Consider the following 17953-nt stretch of genomic DNA (forward strand, 5'->3'; position numbering starts at 1 on the left):
AAGAGGAGGGGATAATATAGTCTCTGTTCACACAAGGATTGTCCATCAGTCTATATATGAGGAGGGGATAATATAGTCTCTGTTCACACCAGGATTGTCCATCAGTCTATATATGAGGAGGGGATAATATAGTCTCTGTTCCCACCAGGATTGTCCATCAGTCTATATATGAGGAGGGGATAATATAGTCTCTGTTCCCACAAGGATTGTCCATCAGTCTATATATGGAGGAAGGAATAATATAGTCCCTGTTTACACCCAGGTCCATATTTATGGCTCATGCTGCCCTAGGCACTTGCAATGAATTTCCCCCATTAGGGTGATTCTGAATTTATTTCATACAGATCTGCTGTGTTGTCCAACACTTTGTCGAAACTGACCCCGACCCAAATGTAGTAACAACATAGGGGCCGGTCCGGTACAGGCATTCGTTCGCTAGAGTGATCTAAGACACTTGGTCTTGATCCCCGGGCGTGTAAGTGCTTACCTTCCTACTTAGCAACCTACCTGGCTACCAACCTACCTACCTACTCATTTATCTACCTATTAAGGATATACCTACTTAATTGGGGACCTACTATTCTACCCACTTTTACTGTGCAGGGCACCAAGGGGGCATAACAGTTTAGGGGCCTATAGATGGGGGGATTGTGTAGAGGAGGGGAGGGCAATGAATAAATGCAGAGTCTAAGATGTTTTACCCAATTGGTTATTGAAAAAAATATCAACTTCAGCATAGAGAGATTCTGCCTTATTTTGGGGCCTGAGTTTAATTGAAGTTATGTCTCATCCCTCTGGATGTTGACATTAGGTACCATGGGAGGACTTCAGATAATAAAAACAACTATTTTGACTTTGCTACCTTATTGTAGCCCCAATTCATTTGCATTACAAGAGGTTTTAATATCTTGATAACATTTTAAACAAATTAGTTTGGGGAAGGAAGTGTGTAACAGAAAAAGCTTGCATTTTCGATGCTGGCCCAGAGCTCTAGGGTGGAGAACTTTTTGAATAATGAGCAATTGATGAGCTTTAATAAGGAGATTTTTATGCTTACTGTAAAATCTCTTTCTCGAAGGATCCATTGGGGGACACAGATGGTGGTATATGCTGCGGTCACTAGGAGGCTTGACACTATGGCAACAAGAAAAGTCGGCTCCTCCCAGCAGGGTATACCCGCCCACAGGCACCTGAGGTAATCAGTTTTAGTCCCAGAGCAATAGGAGAAGACCGACAGGTCAAGAGAAAAACCACAAACTGTCCGAGCAACCAGAAGAAAAGGTAACTGAACACACCCTCGGACAGATAATTGAAATAGGAACACCAGAAAAAGGGTGGGAGCTGTGTCCCCCAATGGATCCTTCGAGAAAGAGATTTTACGGTAAGCATAAAAATCTCCTTTTCTCTATCGGCTCAATTGGGGGACACAGACCGTAGGACGTACCAAAGCCATCACTTGGGTGGGTAAGGAAATCAGTCAGGTGGACAGCTGGACCACCGCCGCCTGCAACGAATTACGGCCCAGAGGAGCAACAGCTGATGCAAAGGTATGAATCTGGTAGGACCTTGTGAAAGTGTGCAAAGACGACCACGTGGACGCTTTACAGAACTGCGAGGCCGAAGCCCCGTAGCGGAGTGCCCAGGATGCCCTGAAAAACGGGTGGAATGAGCCAAAACCCTGCAGGGTGGGATCTTCCCCTTGCAGCGGTAAGCTTCCGAAATAGCAGACCGGATCCACCGAAAAATGGTGGCCGTAGAAGCAGGTTGTCCTGTACGACGACCTTCTGGAAAAACAAAAAAAGGAGTCACACTGCCGAAAGGAAAAGGTGACTGAGAGATAAGTCCGAACAGCCCTCACCACAACAAGTTTGTGGGGTAAACGCTCCCTGGTATGAGAAAGGGCAGGACAAAAGGACGGCAGGACGATGTCCTCATTGAGATGAAAAAAATCGAAACCATCTCAAGTAAGAAGGACGGCCCTGGATGGAAAACAACTTTTCCTGGTAAACAACCAGGAAGGGAGAACGGCAGGAGAGAGCTGCCAGCTCTGACCCCCTCCTAACAGAGGAAGAGCAATAAGGAACGCCACTCTCCAGGGAAGGAGGCGAAGAGGAATATCCCTGAGAGGTCCCAAAAGGAGCGCCTAAGACCAAGTGTAAGTCCCAAGGGGAAGAAGGGGACCGATAAGGAGGGGCAGCGTGTGCCACTCCCTGAAGTGGCGAACGTTGAAAAAAAATGGAAAGGGCTGAACTTTGGCCCTTAAGGGAGCAGAGAGCCAACCCTTGGGCCAGCCCGACTGCAAAAGGGTCGGGAAAGGAAAACCACGACCTGAGAAAAAAAGGCTGAGGCTCACACCAACGAAAATAAGACCGCCAGGTATGGTGGCAAATCTTTGCAGAGGAAGGCTTGAGAGCCCTCAGCATGGTGCGAACCACTTGGGAAGAGAAGCCACGGGTCCTCAGAACCGCGGTCTCAACCGCCACGCCGTCAAAAGCAGATACGGTAAATTGGGGTGGCACAGGGGACCTGAGATAGGGGGTCTGGACGAGAGGGAAGGCGCAGCGGTAAGTCGTTCAGGGGCCTGACTGCGACGACGTACCACGCCCGCCGGAGCCAGTCTGGACCATGAGAATGAGAGCAAGGGGAGGAAACATATAAGGTAGGGCAAAGCCCGACCAAGAGAGAGGAACGCTTTGGTTGTGGCGGGACGCGCAGAGGTCCATGCCTGGAGCGCCCCAGAGGTTGCAGGTCACTGCAGACTCATCCAAATGTAGGGACCACTTGCCTTGGTCAGCTGAGGACCGGTTGAGAAAGACCACTTCCCAGTTGAGTACACCTGGGATGAAAATCGCTGAGATGGCCGGAAACCTGAGTTTCGCCCAAAAGGGAATTTCCCAAAGAAGCAAGCAAAGATAGAAATGCCTAAGTCCCAACATGTTGATGGGGAAAAGGGCTTCACGGGGGACCAAGGCCCTAGACCGGCCGGTCCTAGAAAACACCTCCCCAGCCCGACAGACTGGCAGGAAGGAGCGCCCCTGAAGAAGCAGGGAAAACGAAACCACCATAGAAGGGACCGGCAAGACTGTCGAGATAGAACGATATTGCGGTTGAGAGACAATGGAGACCTGCCCCACCGGAAGAGAATCACCAGTTGAAGAGGTAGGTGATGAAAATGGGCGAATGGCACGGCCTCCACGGCTGCCAGCAACCGACCCAGGACATCCATGCAAAAGCAAATGGAAACTGGAGCAGGGTGCCAAAGTCATCGGACTCCTGAAAAGAGAGTGAGCCGATTGACCGGCAGAGTCAAAAGCGGGCAGAGGCCGCGTCAAACTGGAGCCCCAGGAGAGAGGTTGGACTTGTCCTGATTTACCATCCAACCGAAGAGAGACAAGGTCAGGAGGTCGAGACTAAGACTCTCCAGATTCTGGGCCCTGGTTGGAGCTCTGATCAGGAGGTCGTCCAAGTAAGGAATCCCTGGAACAACAAGGGGTATCACAGGCGCCAGGACCTTGGTAAGCCCCGCGGGGAAGTGGCCAGACAAAAGTGGAGAGCCACAATAGATAAGACCGTCCGGAACTACAAGGCGGAGGTACCGTTGACGACCGGGAAATATTGGGATGTGGAGGCAGGGATCCTTGATTTCCACCAAGGAAGAAAAACTCCCCTTGACCCATGGACGCCAGCGCCGAACGGAGAGACTCCATTCAGAATGGGAAAGCAGAAGATGCTGGGTGAGATGATTTAGAACTTAGATTGGGCGAACAGAAACGCCTTATTTGGGGACCACAAAGAGGTTGGAATAAAAACTTTGAAAAACGTTCCCCTGAAGGAACAAGGACAATAACTCCCTGGATGAAAGGGAACTGGAGCGTGCCCCGAACTGCCTTCATTAGAGAGGGGGACGGGGGACCGGGAAGGGAAAAGCAATCCCATTGGGAGGGAGGCAAATTCGACCCTGTATCCGTTGACTACCACATCCCTGACCCAGGAACCCTGAACGTGCGTGGTCCAGACATCCCGGAAGGGTAAGAGGCGACCCACCAGCAGAGAAAAGTCGCCGGGTGGGGGCGACCCTTCAGGCCGAGGTAGGCCTACGGGTGCCTGATGGGGCCGCAAAACGGCCGGAACGGTTAGCAGACCTCCGGGAGAGACGGGTCAGGAAAGAAGGAGCACTCTTCCCGTAAAGGCGTCTGGCCGGACCCTTGTTGGAACCAAGGGTACGCAAGACCGGAAGGAGGAGGACTTCCGATAGAAAGTGGTTCTGCGAGCCTTATCCAGAGGCAATAAGGAGCTCCTTCCGCCCGTTGCCTCACTTCTTGAAGACGGTGACTGCTTTCCAGGCTTTAAGCACATGGATCGACGGAGGGCTACCAGGTAACCTGTGACAAAGGCAGCACAGTGGCCGCGCATGAAAGCAGAACACAGAAAATCTCCAGCTAAGGAGAATTGGAGAGCTAATGAGGAACCTGCAGTCCCAAAAACAAATTTAGCCAAAGTCTCCACTGTCTTGTCTGGATCCTTGAAGGCAGACGCATCAGCCAACGGCAGGGTAGTCGCCTTAGAAAGGCGGGAGACCGGTGGATCCACATTTGGAGAGGAGGACCACCGAGCAATGAGGTGTTTGGTGAAGGGATACCACGCTTGAACCTTCTTGTCAGGGTGCCACCAGGCGGATTCCAGCAGGGCGTCAAATACAGCGTGAGAGCTGAAAGTCTTGGGTGCCGGACGGGCACAAAAAAAGGAGACTTCTGGAGCCACGTCCTAAGTTCCTGGTCCTTTAGATGGGAGGTGTCTCTTATGGCCGAAACCAATGAGTACACCACATCAGGCATATCCGTGCGGTCCTCGGAGTCGGAGGCCAAATCAGAAACCTCATCCACAAGTTCTCCAGGAGAATGGGAATGAGGTGAAGCAGCCCTGGAAGGGGTCGGGCAGGATGAAAGGGAACTGTTGGAGCCACGTCCGAAGTTCCTGGTTCCTCTAGATGGAAGGTGTCTCTTATGGCCGAAACCAATGAGTGCACCATGAACGACATATCCGTGCAGTCCTCTGAGTCAGAGGCCGATCGGAAACTTCATCCACAAGTTCTCCAGGTGAATGTGAACATGTGATGCGGCCCTTGCTACAAGTGGGAGAAACGGGGCGATGCCTGAGAGGGGCGTGCCCGTGCCTGACCAAAGACTCGGGGGATAAGTGAGATGAAACACCCCTATAACACTGCGAGAACGTCAGTATAGGGGAAAAATGAAACCCTCCGGAGGGCCGGTGTAGAGAGGGCCTCTCCAATTAAGTCACCACATACTGGGAGACCTGAGCCAAGTCGGATATAGACCGGGAGAGGGAGGGAACCCAGGCTGGAGGGGCAGCCGAACCCACGGAATCTGGAAGAGCAACCGGGGTAGAAATAGCAGGGGGGTCTGGGGGAGCAGTGGTGTAGGCCGAACAAGTGGTTCAGCAGAACCGGACATTTTTTAAGTTACAACCTTTGTTCCCTAAGGCAGCTGTGAGTAGCATTTTGCAATGTCCATGAGAACGGTGGCTGAGATGAGAAAACCTCTGAACCAATAGCCAGAGGGGGCCATGCTAAACCCAAGGGCTCTGTGATTGGCCCTGCAACAAAAACCCCAATGCACGCGCACAGCGCTGATTGGGGCTTAGTTCGCACCCTTATGCAGGCTTCAGCGGCTCTGGGTGGGCAGAGTCAACACGCACCGGGCCGAAGTAAAATACAGCCCGGACCTTAATGGCGCCCACTCCCGGCCCCGGGTGCATATGCAAAGGATATGCGCCGTGGGAAAAGGGAGGGAGCGGGCGGGATTTACTGTCGTTAGCCGCGCTGCCGAAATGAAAGTAAAGTACAGCCCGGTTCTTAAAAGGCACCCGCTCCCGGCTCCGAGCGGGACTTACTGCAGGTCTATATGATTACAATGATAATTTATATAGATTTTATTTTACTACAGGGTGGGCCATTGATATGGATACACCTTAATAAAATGGGAATGGTTGGTGATATTAACTTCCTGTTTGTGGCACATTAGTATATGTGAGGGGGGAAACTTTTCAAGATGGGTGGTGACCATGGCAGCCATTTTGAAGTCAGCCATTTTGAATCCAACTTTTGTTTTTTCAATAGGAAGAGGGTCATGGGACAAATCAAACTTATTGGGAATTTCACAAGAAAAATGATGATGTGCTTGGTTTTAACGTAACTTTATTCTTTCATGAGTTATTTACAAGTTTCTGACCACTTATAAAATGTGTTCAATGTGATGCTCATTGTGTTGGATTGTCAATGCAACCCTCTTCTCCCACTCTTCACACACTGATAGCAACACCGCAGGAGAAATGCTAGCACAGGCTTCCAGTATCCGTAGTTTCAGGTGCTGCACATCTCATATCTTCACAGCATAGACAATTGCCTTCAGATGACCCCAAAGATAAAAGTCTAAGGGGGTCAGATCGGGAGACCTAGGGGGCCATTCAACTGGCCCACGACGACCAATCCACTTTCCAGGAAACTGTTCATCTAGGAATGCTTGGACCTGAGATGGTGCACCACCACATTATGAACAGTTTCCTGGAAAGTGGATTGGTCGTCGTGGGCCAGTTGAATGGCCCCCAAGGCCTCCTGATCTGACCCCCTTAGGCTTTTATCTTTGGGGTCATCTGAAGGCAATTGTCTATGCTGTGAAGATACGAGATGTGCAGCACCTGAAACTCCGGATACTGGAAGCCTGTGCTAGCATTTCTCCTGCGGTGTTGCTATCAGTGTGTGAAGAGTGGGAGAAGAGGGTTGCATTGACAATCCAACACAATGAGCATCACATTGAACACATTTTATAAGTGGTCAGAAACTTGTAAATAACTCATGAAAGAATAAAGTTACGTTAAAACCAAGCACATCATAATTTTTCTTGTGAAATTCCCAATAAGTTTGATGTGTCACATGACCCTCTTCCTATTGAAAAAACTAAAGTTGGATTCAAAATGGACGACTTCAAAATGGCCGCCATGGTCACCACCCATCTTGAAAAGTTTCCCCCCTCACATATACTAATGTGCCACAAACAGGAAGTTAATATCACCAACCATTCCCATTTTATTAAGGTGTATTCATATAAATGGCCCACCCTGTACTTTTAAAATACTTTTGTACTAAAATCAGTATGCTTAAAAATGGCTTCTTCTGATCCTTATAACTTTCATTTTTCTGTACACAGGGATATATAAGGATATTTTTTTATGCTGTGATGGGTATTTTCCATCAGTATCATTTCTGTTTTGATCACGGGACCTAATGCCAGTTGCTAAGTGTGGGCGCACAGTTGGTGTTGCTGATCGGGACCAAGGTAATGGCGGGGTCCCGATTAGCTTACAAACCCGCCGGAGGGTCCCTACCTATCTCATCGCGGAGAGCAGATAACACTGATCAATGCATTTAACAGTGCTCGTAATCTAAAAATTCCATGTAATAGTTCTTTTATGTGAACTAGAAAAAAAAAAAGTGTCAAAATTATATAAAATAAATTAATGTAAATATATCCCCCAAATAAGTTTGAATCACCCTCTCTTACTATTTTTTCAAATCAAATAATATAAATAAACATAAATATGTAATATCGCCGTGTGAGGAAAAGTGCAAACTACTAACATTTAGGCTTCATTCACACTACCGTCATGTTCCTGCATTTTGACAGCCGTTTTTCTGCTGAAAGAGGCCATGAAAAAATAAGCGAAATAGCTAAACATAACGGATGCTAAAGCATGACCAATGTTTGTTATTTTAACGGGCATTCTGTCAAAATAAAGGACATGTTCCATCCGTAATCACCCATTATTTCATCCGTCATGCACCCTTATAGTCCATTTTTTTATGTCCGTTTTAACTCCTTCTGGTTGTGATGCTGTACTGAGTATGCTCAGCAATAACGGATTATAACGGAAGGTGAAAACAACGGGCACTATTTGCACCGTCAAAAATAATGGCCATTAGTCATAACGACATAACTGATGCTAAAGGATGGTCAAAAAATCCCATTGACATGAATGGGATTTTTTGACGGCCGTTTTAGGGACTTTCTGACGGGAGTTTTTACAGGAGCATAAGGTAACTTATGTTAATTAAAACATAGACAATATGCTTTAACAATAAGTTACCTTTCACACTACCTTTAAGCGTAAAAAAATACCAAAGTCAAGAATTGTGGATTTTCAGTCATTTAATATACCAGAATAAAAACAAAAAACAAATAAAAAGTGCTCAAAAAGTCCCATCAAAACAAAAAGGGTACTACAGATCACGGTGCAAAAAAATAAGCCCTGATAGAGACGAGTGCAGACTCCCTGACACTTCTACTGATACAGCCAAAGGCAGTCCAGGCATACTGGGAGTTGTAATTTTGCAACAGCTGGAAGTACACTGGTTGGGAAACACAAGTACAGGACCACCTGTGGAGCCTCATAAGCCCGCAGCTGACACTGACGACCGATGTACTCACCCCGGAAGCCCCCCCCCCCCCCCCCCTACTGCACCATCTGTGCTTAGCGGTACCCATGGCAATAATGGTTCCTCCATTTACATGCACTTTACACAGAAAACTACAAAAAAGTTAGTTACACTGGAAATAGATGCAGTTTGCATCTAAACCGTTCCCTTCCCTTGGAGCAGTGCAAAGGTTCCGCACAGCAGTTAGGGAGCAGATATTGCTCGGTAAGGCTTCCTGCCATCTTCAGTCACAACCAGTGTGTCCGAACAACAGCAGTAATTAAAAGGCTCTACCCCCATTACAACTTAATGTGGTACACATTCTGCCAGTGATCTAAAGATCCATCCACTCCTCCCCTCAGCTCTTCAAACATCTCTAAGAGCTGACAGCTCTGCCAAGTGTGATTGTCCCTAATTGGCTGAGGCCACACACCACTCCATCTATATTCACTGCTTCTCTAACCATGTGACCTGCTTAGCTCTCTGAAAGTGACCCCTCCCCACAGCTCTGATAAGGGAAAGAAAGCATGAATCTATAGTGTCCACACCTATCTGCAGCGAGTACAAATCTAGTGTCCGCACCTCCTCCCCACAGTGAGCATGAACGTACAGCGTCCACACCTCCTCCCTGCAGCAAGCATGAATCTATAGTGTCTGCAGCTCCTCCTCACAGCGAGCATAAATCTCTTCCCCACTGTCTGCTCTCACCTGTGTAGCTAAGCATACTATGTGTGATACTGTAGAACAGTATATCCATTATATGTGATACTGCAAGCTTTTAGCTGTATATCTTTTTTTTTCAACTGTAATTTTTATTAAGGTTTTACAATATAAAGTCAGAACATGGTGAGATACATTGTAGCATAAAGTGCAAGTCAATACAAAAACAACAACAAAAAAACAGGAGAAAGGCAAGATAGAGCTCATCATAAAAGTCTCAACCGGAAGGCAATGTAAAAACTAGGAATTCTATTAGAAAAATTCCAAGAGGCTCAATACCGGGCTCAAACAGAGCGGTAAAGAACCAATCACAACCAGACAAGACAAACAAAAACTAACAAAAAACAACAACAGGACGACACAAAAAGGACGAAAGAGAAGGGAGAGATGGGGGGGGGGATGTAGAAGAAAAGGGAAGATAGCATCAGAGGTGACTAAGGAGGCTCCCTATCCAGAAACCTGTCCCAATGTTCTTAGACAGAAAGAAATAGAGGGAAAGAGTTATTAAGAGAGGCAGTAAGGTATTCAAGAGAGCAGAGTTCCCTGATCCTCTTTACCAGATCAGTCTCCGATGGTGGAAGGGAAAGTTTCCAGCATTTTGCAATCAGGGTTTTAGCCGCCAGAACCATATGCATAAACAGTTTAAATGGTCTCTTGGGTAAGAGTTTGGTGGAGAGGAATAACGGAACAATGATAGGGCAGGACCAGAATATATGAAAGACCGTACCCAGACCCACCCCACAACACCAGCACTGAGGGGGGATGGCAGGGTTCAGTTTGTTAAGCAGTGCAGGGATGTTATACCAGCCCATTAGCAACTTATATTGCGTTTCCTTGTATGTCGTGCAAATAGAGGCCTTAGAGGCCCTCTGCCAAATTATCTGCCATTGGGGTAGGGCAATAGTGGCATTCAAGTCCTCATCCCAACGGCTCATGTACCGTTGTGACGGGGGAGACCCATCAGGGGGGGGCATTAAGAATAGAGTAGATATCAGAGAAGCTCTTTCATCTGCGGTCCCGAATGGCATAACCACTCAAAGGGCGCAGGCAAGGAAACCTCATAAGAGCCTAGATCGGACAACATGAAGTGCCTGAGTTGGAGGTAATGGAGCCGTTCGGAGGAGGGAAGACCATATCGGGAAACCAAATCCTCAAAAGGCAGCAATGCTCGGGAAAGAGGTTGGACTAAGTCAGCCCAGCAGAAGAGCCCCCTACCTCCCCATTCCCTAACCATAAAGGAGGAGAGGCCCGGGGGGGAAAGCTGGATAGTAGAGAAAAGAGCTTAAAGGGGAGACACGAGAGAACAATCAGAATTTCCTGGAACAATATCCCCAGACGTATTTGGAGAAGGAGACAGGGCCTAGGTGGGGGCCAACGGGGAACGTAGGAGGGGAGGTACTCCAGAGGAAAGTATTGGGGTGGACCGGAGCTAGCCATAGTTTCTCAAGCTCCATCTAACGGCTATAAGCATGATAGGTGGACCAGGAAGCCAAATGGCGCACGTGGGCAGCCTAGTAATATTTAGTTACATCAAGTACTGACAGACCCCCTGTGTGTCTACTCGCCAACATGACCGTCATCGGGAGGCGATGCCTATTGCCATTCCAAATAAAACGAAAGATAGCTGATTGGAACGATCGCAACGCAGATAACGGAACACGCACCGGCAGCGTTTCAAAAAAGTAGAGCAATTTAGGGAGTATGGTCACTTTTACTGCCGCTATGCGCCCGAAAAAGGAAATGTATTGGGACCGCCACTTTTCCAGGAGAGAACGGAGGTGTTGAAACAGAGGAGTGTAATTAGCATAGTATAGAGTGGAGTAGCTAGAGGTGAGGCGAACCCCAAGGTAAGTAAATAGCAGCAGGAGACCAACGGAAAGAATAGGCAACCCGCAGTTGGGCCGAGAGAGAGGACGGGAGATTCAGAGGTAGCACCTCAGTTTTAGAGAGATTAATTTTGTAGCCAGAAAAAGGACCAAAGGAATGGAGAACCTTATAGAGATTAGGGAGGGAAGTCAGAGGTCTTGAGAGGGTGAGAAGGACATTGTCCGCAAAGAGGCAGATTTTATAGTCTCTGTCATGGAGGGCAATACCAGAAATGTCCGCGTTCCCCCGAATCATGGCGGCTAAGGGTTCAATACATAGGGCAAAAATCAAGGGGGACAGCGGGCATCCCTGCCTGGTTCCATTGAAGAGGGGAAAAGGAGAAGAAGAGATAAGAGGGAGTTTGAGAGAAGCCGTAGGGGAAAAGTAGAGGCCCTGCAGTGCAGTGAGGAAATTGCCGGTGATCCCAAACTTTTGAAGGGCCAGCCCAGCCTATCAAAGGCCTTCTCGGCGTCCAGACTAAGGACCACAGCCTACTCAGACCTTCGATTAATCAGGTCAATCAAAATAAACAACCCTCCAGAATTTTAGAAAACAGCTTCAGGTCAGTATTGAGCAGGGCAATGGGCCTATAACTGGCGCAATCGTGAGGATCCTTACCCAGTTTGGGAATAAGGGTAAGCAATGAGTGCAAAAAGGACTGCGGGATCCCCTCGCCCCCCAGAAAGGAGTTGAACAGAGAGACTAGGTGGGGAAGAAGAGTAGCGGAGAAAGTCTTATAATATAAGTAGGAAAAGCCGTCTGGGCCAGGGGAGCAACCGGATGGCACGGACTTCAGTAACCTCCTCAAGCGTGATCCAGGCATTCAAGGCAACCCGGTCAGGCTCCGTGAGCGTGGGCAGGCGACACTCCGAAAGAGAGGAATTGAGGAGAGTCTCACGTTCCCTAGGGTCACAAGGCAGTTGGGAAGGAAGGGAGTAAAGCATAGAGTAGTAGTCGCAAAAGAGGCGAGAGATAGCATCAGGATGGTAATGGAGAGTGCCAGAGGGGTCCTTCAGGGCTAAAGGCATCTAGGGCGCGGCACGGTCTCACAAACGTCTAGCCAACATCGAGTGGGCCTTATTACCCTTCGCATAAAATCTCTGTTTAGCATAAAAAGCTGCCGTTCCACCTTACGCTGTGAGAGCTCGCCCCAATTGGGCACGCTCATACAGTGCCCTCTAATTACTGACTTATGCGCTTCCCAGAGAACAGCCTGAGAGAAGACTGATCCCAGGTTGAGGGCAAAATACTATGGAGGCCTGGATCGAATCCTGGGAGGGCAAAGATTTAAGTAGAAAATTATTAAGACGCCAATGGCAGCGTCGGGGGGAGAAGGAGAAAGGAGAGAAAGACAGAAGGACCGGGCAGTGGTAGGACCAGGAAATAGAGTCAAGAGAGGCAGAAGAGAGCATGCGGACAATAGGTAGATTGCCAAAAAAGTAGTCTATACGGGTATGCAATTTATGTGGGTGGGAGTAGAAAGTGAATGACTTGTCAGTGGGGTAGTTAATCCTCCAGAGATCATATAGGGAAGATGATCGAATCAGGCGACGGAACAAAGAAGCAAGCCGCAATTGGGCAGGAGGGGCAGGACTACCGAGGACCGAGGGGCGGGAATACAGAGGACCAAGTGGCAGTCCATAGAGGGAGAAAAAATAAGATTAAAATCTCCGCCAAGAAGTTGAGCCGACGGGGGGGGGGGGGGGGGATTTACTTAACCGAGCGAGGACCCAGCGCAAAACGTGAATCAGACGCATTGGGCGCGTAGACATTGCATAGAAGCAAAGGTTTACCACCGAGGGAACCCTCCACTATCACGCATCGGCCCTGAGGGTCAGCATAGGAGGAGGAAACCTGGACAGGGCAGGTCCGGGAAATCAGGATTGCCACCCCAGCTGTCTTCCTACCAGAAGAGGCCGAAATGGCAAGCGGGTAGAGATGGTGTAGAAACTGGAAGGAGCCAGAGTGGTCAAAGTGTGTTTCCTGAAGAAAAACTATATCAGCCTTCTGCGATACCAACTCCCGCTGCAAGAGGCGCCACTTAGGGGGCGGGGAGTTGAGGCACTTAACGTTCAAGGAAACACACTTAGCCATGGCCGGGGATAAAGAGGGAGAAGAAAGCTGAAATAGAAAATGCATTCACCCAGGTACCAGAGAAGGGTCTCCGCAGCCAGAGGTCCCAACGAGGGACGGGAAAATCAAGGGGAAACATAGTCTCCTCCGAAGGCCTGGAGGAAAAGAGGGAAGAAATGGGGAGGGGAGAAGAATGGGAAGGGAAGGGAGGGCACACAAGGAAAGGGAGAGCCAAGAAACACCAGAAGAGACAGGACAAGAGACCAAGACACAAGAACAAAAACGAAAAAACAACAAAATCAATGAAATAACCATCGACCACAGGGTCAATGAGGAGGCACTCAACAGGAACAAAAGTGAGGTGCAAGAACACCTCCACAGTATCAATACGTTTGAGAAGGCCTCAATGGGGATTTGAGAGAACATCGTCGGGAAAAGACGAAACCAGCTCAGGAAGGCTCACCTCACGAGGTCATGCCAAAAGTAGCAGGAAAAAAATGACCGCCATAAAGAACACAGGATACAGTAAGAATAGCAAGTCAATAAATGCAAAACAGTAACATTAACAAGGGGAAGTCGAGAGTAGAGTCCACAGGTATTAGAAGGGGTATCGCACAATACCCAGACCCCTTCACAAGGTGGAGCGGGAGGGGGACCATGGCACCCTATGGGGTTCAGCTTCTTGGACCCTCCAGACCGCCGATTATGGACCGGTTGCCACACTGGAGGAGGAGACGGGGATGGTGGAGAGAGGCACCAGTCCTGGACTTGTGTCCAGAGCGGAGCAGAAGGCTGGGATGTCAGAGTGGGAATGCAAAACAGCAGAGCATCCGTCTTTATGGGCGTGCAGGGCAAAGGGGAAGCACCAGCGGTAGGGAATGTGATGATCCCGAAGAACTGCCAGAAGAGGTTGATGCAGATGTCTCTTTGTGAGGATAATCAGGGAGAGGTCCTGGTAGAGCTGAAGAGGAGCACCGTCAAAATCAAAGTTCCGCCGGGATCGGGCTTTGGCCATGATAGCCTCCTTAAGCTGTAAGTCATGCAAACAACAGATGATGTCTCTGGGGGGGCCGTTGGAAGGCTTGGAGCGAAGGGCCCTATGAGCCCTATCCAATTTAATCCTATGAGATGGGGGTTCATCCAAGAGAAGGTTGAAGATAGCTTCCAGGGTGGCATGCAGGTCTTCATCCTGGGTAGCTTCAGGAAGGCCCTGCACCCGGATATTATTCTGGCACCCCCGTTATCCAAATCCTCAACATGGTTGTGCATATCGGTGAGGAACTCTGATTGTGAGGTTACTGTAGAATGGAGTTGGGCGATGTATGCCCTGGTAGAATCGTGGGCCTCTTCCAAGTTCTCAACCCTGTCAGAAACATGCTGCAAGACTTGGCGGATGGAGGCAATTTCAGTATGGCAGGCATCCTTAACCTCAGCAATTAAGGAGCGAAAGTCCTCTTTGGAAGGAATTTGGGATAAAAGCTGGCTGAAGTCGAAGGGCGGTGGGAGCCCAGAGCATTCCAGGGCACCGCTGGGAGAGGTGCCCCAGGCGGGTGACCCCCCACCCGCCGGGGGGACCTGGAGCCAGGCACTGACATCGAAGGTGCCTTTAAGGGTACAGGGCCAGAGGAGGACACTCCTGGGAGGTTTGGGTCCAGGAACAGGGAGCGCACAGACAGGTGGAGAGGCCCAGGATAGTCCAGGGACAGGGGAGGAAGGGGCGGAGAGTGAAGAGGACCAGGCTTGTGGGGCAGACAGCAGGCTCTGAGGGGAGATGAGGGAGTCCAGGGCCACAGGGGATGCCGGCAGTCCCTGTGCGGAGGGGGGTAAGGAGAGAGTCCCCTGTACAGCGGCGGCCCAGGAGCAGTGCAGAGTGGCCACAGGTCCTCTATGAGGGAGGCAGAAAGGAGCTAGAGGTATGAAGGGAGGGCCAGAGGAAGCTCAAGGGAGGACCGCAGTAGTGGTAGTGGAGGGCTGTGGCGGCTGCGGGACTCCGACCCATACCTGGCAGAGAGTGCGATGCTGTGCGGCCTTCTAGGGCCCACGCCAGGCCCTCCTGGGACACCGTCTGCGGCTTCTGCTTTACTTCCGGACCCAGCGGCGGCCCGGAAGTCACCAGAGCACCGGGGATGGAGGGACTACGGAGGACACAGGAGGAGGCGGCAGTGAGGGCGTCCCGGAGATCTTCATGGGGGCCCAACACGGGAGCGGAGGCCAGCAGCAGGACCCAAGATGGCGGGCAGGCCAGCGGGTCCGGGTGCAGGAGGAGAATGCAGGTACCTCTTAATGCCGCCCGACGTCGGCAACAGGTCTGAGGAAGCAGGGGGTCTCCTTAGGGACTTGCGGGAGGGTTTCCCCATAGCGCAGGCGGCGGTCAATAGCTTAAAAAGGGTGGTAGAGGGCCTCGTGGTGCCGGAGCTCTAGCAGAGAGTGGCCATCATCCACGGCGCCTCGCCACACCCCCTTCTAACTGTGTTTCTAACCCCTTAAAAGGGGTACTCCGTTGGAAAACCATTTTTTTTTAAATCAACTAGTGCCAGAAAGTTAAACAGATTTGTAAATTGCTTCTATTTCAAAATCTTAATCCTTCTAGTACATATCAGCTGCGGTATGCTCCACAGGAAGTTGTATAGTTCTTTTCAGTCTGACCACAGTGCTCTCTGCTGACACCCTTGTCCGTATCAGTAACTGTCCAGTGCAGGAGAGGTTTGCTATGGGGATTTGCTTCTACTGTGGACAGCACTGTGGTCAAACTGAAAAGAACTCTAGAAAGAAATACAACTTCCTCTGTAGTATACATCAGCTGATAAGTACTAGAAGGATTAAGATTTGTAAATAGAAGTGATATACAAATCTGTTTAACTTTCAGGCACCATTTGATTTAAAAAAAAAAAAAAAAAAAAAAACTTGTTTTCACCTGAGTACCCCTTTAACCCCTTCACACTGTGGGATGTATGCATACGTCAAAGCACCCGACACATTAACATGATGCAAGGGCAGCTTAGTAGGTCACCAGCGGGACCTGGCTGTCAATCACAGCTGTGGACCCGCTGCAGCTGCTGGGGTTCGGGCAGCATTAACCCCTTAGATTTAGTGATCAATCCTGATCTATGGTGTTGACAGGGGGAGGGCGCTCCCGATTCACCAATGTCGGTGCCGCGCTACAATCGCGGGTCGCCTTTTGTTCCTATGGCAGTAGGAGGTCACATGATGACCTCCTGTCTGCCTGCTACGGAAGCCTGTGAGATCCAGCCATAGGCAGCATGGGCAGCCGATCAAGTCATACTGTGCTGCAGTACAAATGTATTGTAGCATAGTATAAACTGTAAAAAGTGGAAAAAAAAATTTTTAAGTTCTTCAATAAAAGTATGAAGCGTAAAAAAACAATGCCCCTTTATCAATAAAAGCCCAGTATTGTCATAAATTTTTATTTTTTTTTTTAAATACACAAATCATACATATATTAGGTATTGCCACGTCCGTAATGGCGTGGGCTATAAAGCTATAATGTAAATAATCCCGCACGGTGAACACCATAAACAATAAACACAAAAGCCCAAAATTTGCCAATTTTGGTGCAAATAGCGGAATAAAAGATCACAAACGTAGCATGTACCGCAAAAATGATACCAATAAAAAGTATAGCATGTCCTGCAAAAAAAATCAGGCCTCACTCAATGGCGTCGGATGAGAATTTTAAAAAGTTATGGCTGTCAAAGATAACACAAAAAAGGGAAAAAAAGAATTTTGCTCAGAAAAAAAACTGAAAAAAAACCCAGAAATGTTTACAATTTTTCACAATATTTTGGAGTTTTTCAGAAAAAATGCTTCACGTGGCTACAAAAATGCACCACTTATATAAAGTACAATATGTCAACAAACTCAGAATCACTCCGCTAAGAAAAAGTGTTCTAAAATTATTACCATCTAAAGAGATATGTCAAAAAAATAAATAAATAAAAAAAAAAGAGCGTGGTCGTTAACCCCTTCCCACTAAATGACGTATGCATACTTCATGAGCGGGCTCCCGCAATTGAACGCGGGGTCATGCCCTGACCCCGCGTCATATTGCATCGGTCCCGGCGGCTATCAACGGCCGGGACCCGCGGCTAATACTAGACATACCGTTCGCAGTGATGCCTGGTATTAACCCTTCAGACGCGGCGATCAAAGTTGATCGCCGCGTCTAAAGTGAAAGTATACTTTGGCGGTTAAATCAGTGGAGCTGTTCAGGACCGCCGCGATGACAGCTGTAGGGTCCCTAACTGCCTCCTCACTGTCCGATCACCGAATGACTGCTCCGTGCCTGAGATCTAGGCAGGAGCAGTCGAGCGGCGATTACACTGATCAATGCCCGGCTATTGCCAGGCAGTAATCAGTGTAGAAGATCAGTGTGTGCAATGTTATAGCCCCCTATGGGAGCTATAACACTGCAAAAAAAAAAAAGTGAGAATAAAGTGTTAATAAAGATCATTTAACCCCTTCCATAATAAAAGTCAGAATCACCCCCCTTTTCCCAATAAAAAAAAAGTGTAAATAAAAATAAACATGTGGTATCGCCGCGTGCATAAATGTCCGAACTATAAAAATTTATCGTTAATTAAACCGCACGGTCAATGACGTACACACGTAAAAAAAAATACCAAAGTCCAAAATAGCGTATTTTTGGTCACTTTTTATACCATAAAAAAGTGAATAGAAAACGATCAAAAAGTCCAATAAAACAAAAATGATACTGATAAAAACGTACGATCACGGCGCAAAAAATGAGCCCTCATACATCCCCATATGCAGAAAAATAAAAAAGTT

The 17953-nt window shown here is 48.6% G+C and overlaps 1 protein-coding gene across 16 annotated transcripts in view; it reads right to left on the bottom strand.

The window, feature by feature from the left end:
* LOC130367541 (uncharacterized) overlaps positions 1 to 17953 on the bottom strand; it is a 459996-nt gene that overhangs the window by 208613 nt on the left and 233430 nt on the right. The window lies entirely within an intron of this gene.

The sequence above is a fragment of the Hyla sarda genome, chromosome 4, assembly GCF_029499605.1.
Source record: "Hyla sarda isolate aHylSar1 chromosome 4, aHylSar1.hap1, whole genome shotgun sequence".
Lineage (NCBI taxonomy): Eukaryota > Metazoa > Chordata > Amphibia > Anura > Hylidae > Hyla > Hyla sarda.